The sequence below is a fragment of the Ovis aries genome, chromosome 4 (assembly GCF_016772045.2).
Source record: "Ovis aries strain OAR_USU_Benz2616 breed Rambouillet chromosome 4, ARS-UI_Ramb_v3.0, whole genome shotgun sequence".
NCBI classification, from domain to species: Eukaryota; Metazoa; Chordata; class Mammalia; order Artiodactyla; family Bovidae; genus Ovis; species Ovis aries.
The window spans coordinates 9,919,647-9,922,716 of NC_056057.1; the positions used below are offsets into that span (position 1 = coordinate 9,919,647).

The window sequence follows — 3,070 nt, forward strand, 5'->3', positions numbered from 1 at the left end:
GCAGGAATAATCGTTGCAGTACTGAGGGCCTCAATTCCTTACTGACTGTTGACCAGAAGCAACCCCCAGTTCCTGGCCGTGTGGGCCTCTTCACCACTGCAATTTATTTCATCAAAGCTGCCAAGAGAGAGAAAGTCTGCCAGGAATCCACAATCTTCTCTAGCTTAATCACAGAAACAACTTCCCCTCAAAACTGCCATATTCTATGATTTAGAAACAAAGGGAGAGAAATACCTGGAAGCAGGGATCACTGGAGTCCATCATAGAGATAAATGGACCACACTTGGGAATTGAGGAAACCAAAGCAGGAAAAAAGAAAAACTGAAAAGGTAATCTTCATCTTCTCAATTTTTTTAGGACAGTAGTCCTAAACAGTATCCCTCAGCCAGTAAACTGCTCCCAGGAGAGCTGATTAGGAAACTAGTCAAGAGGTAGAAAAGGACAATCCAAGAAGGACTGCAAGTCTGTTTGGCAATAACTTCTAAAGATTATAGCAGGGGGAAAAGAAAATTAAGATAAGTCATTTTAAAGTATTTTAATTCAAAATTAGAAAAAGAAGACTTCTGGCAGAATTGAAACAAAAATATAAGAAGAAAAGGACAACATATTTTGGAAAACAGACTAGTCAATTCTCCGCAGTAACAGTGAAAAATGTTAAGTAATTGCTAATGGGCATTTCCTAAAAACAGAATGCTTCCAAATTCTGCCATCTTGTACATTATCCTCCACATTGACTCTTTTTAATCTAAAATGAGGTTTATTGCATTTCATGCAGTTTGAAGTCCATGCAGCAAAGGAGGCTGTCACAAATTTCAATGTATTTAAAAAATAAAGTTAAAAATGAGGGGCGTGGGGGAGAGGGCAAATACACAAAGTTCTAGTCTCCTTGGGTCCCTGGAAGAGAAGGGTTTGGGAATGAAACCATCCACTCTCCATGGCAAATGAGTCTCTTAAATGCAAGGAATGTTCCCACCGCCTCTGAATGCAAAGCCATGGAGCTCTGGGGCAGGACCAGGGACCCGGGGAGAGGAGCACTAGCGGAAAGGAAGCTACACACATCACCTAATTTTACCTGAGGGCAGAACAAGGTGGTGAATCCTGAGGCAACAGCTGTTTAAGAGTCAGGAGATTACACACAGCCCTGAGGAGATCTACTCCTAAAAGAAGTGGCGGTAAGAACCAAAAAAAGAAAAAGAAAAGAAATATTTCTTCAGCCACACTCTTTGAGAAAATGTCATAAATATGCTATTCAATATTTTCATATCATAGCATTGGACACACAGCTCAACACAGTGAAATATTGATTACCTGGAGGAAAAAAAAAAGGGAGAAAAAGGAAATAAAAAATATTGCATCTTCCATCTTTCTGTTGGAAAATCTCAGCCCTCAAGCACGGGACCTAGTACACCAGAGACCTAGCCTGCAGGAGGCGCTGAGGTCCACAGGGTCCTGTGTGGAGGGAGGCAGTGCCCACCATCTGGGGATAAATGGCACAAAATTGTGTTGGGTGTCCTTGGCGTTGCCAGCTCAGGCCCTCCATCACGGGTCATCTGGGGGCTCTGCCTGCCAGAGCACTGGACAGCTGACTGGATGAACACCAGCTAGGGGAGTTCCTGGCTGGGAGGCATGGTGACTCGCTGGATCTGGTAGAGCTGTTTCAAGGGGTGAGGAGAGAGTGAGGTCACCCTGGGGAGAGAGGCATGCAGCTTCCTATAGGCCTTGGAGTTGGTTGGGGCCCTGGATAACCCAACCAACACCCACTGCAAGGCAATGGAGGGAGGAGGGGAAGTGGGGCTCTGCTGGGGCTGGGAGCAACCAACACGGGAGGCAACTGTGGTGTGTGTAGGGAGAGGGTATGTGTGGTGAGCAGGGAAGAGGTGCGGGGGTGTTGCATTTCCAGGTCTCTGGAACTTCCTGGCTTCCACTTCCCTGGAGGCTGTGTCTCCAGTTGGCTCTGAGCCTCGAGCTTGCTGTACGCTGTTCCTCTGTCCATCCGTGAAGTGGCTGAACTGCTGCTCTTGCTGGCCCTCCCTCTGCGTGATCTGTGAGCACTGGTGGCATGCGTATGGGTCTGTCCCTGCACCACGTGGGGTGCCTAAGGGCCCCCTTACAGGCTGGGCTAAGCGAGTACACTGCAGCTGGCCGCCAGGCAGGGGCACCAGGATCTGCTGGGTCTTGCCTGTGTTCCGGATGCATCACCTGCATGGTCCATTCAGGGCTGCTCTGGGCCTGCTGGGCTTGACCGTGTGGCTGGGCCTGGACCTGCTGACCTCCTTCAGCTTGCATGGCCACAGGTGTGGCCTGGCCCTGCTGAGGCTGTGCAACAATGATCTGCCCAGGCTTGATGGTGGTTGTGGAGCTGGTGGTCTGCTGGCCTTGCTGCTGCCCCCGGACTTGGTCAGCAGTGGGCTGCTAAGCCAACCTGAAGCAGTCCTGGACTGGCTCAGCAAGAGTCACATACCAGCGCAGCTCCTCCTGACACTTTGCTGCTTTCCACTCATCTCTCGGAACAACATCGGTGAGAAAGTCAAACTCATCACATTTTGTAATTGCCATGGCAATGTCATGCCTCTGAAGAGTCTGGCGCTGGTTCTCCTCTGTGTGGATCCAGGCCCCAAGAGTCAACTCTGATAAAAATCTGGGCTTCCTTGGCAAACAACACAGGGGCTTCTGCACTGATCATCTTCACATCGCCGGCCAGTTTCATAATCATGAGCCAGTGGGAGTTTCCGTACTCAGAAATCTTTCGCTGTTAAATTCCAGATTTCTCCCGTGACACGAGGCCAGAAGGAATACAGAGTTTGCTGGGCACCACTGCTGCTAGCACCACCAAATCCTCATCCTGGGGACATTCTGACAAACACCAGCAGGAGCCGCCTCAGTACTTGGGCAGCAGGGCGGGGCAGTATGGGGAGGGGCAGTATGGGGAGGGATGTGGGGAGCATGCATCACTGAGAACCGAGAACCAAGAACGGAGAGCGAGAACCGGGGGTGAGGCGGGGAAGCCCGCATTATAGAGAACCAAGAACCGAGAGCGCAAGAAGCCGGGCTACAAACAAGGGGGCAGCCA

At 50.0% G+C, this 3,070-nt stretch overlaps 1 pseudogene; it reads right to left on the reverse strand.

Annotated features, from left to right (window-relative positions):
• Positions 1 to 1,408: 1,408 nt before the first annotated feature.
• On the reverse strand, positions 1,409 to 2,852 carry LOC114114590 (nuclear transcription factor Y subunit gamma-like; annotated as a pseudogene).
• Positions 2,853 to 3,070: the final 218 nt, after the last annotated feature.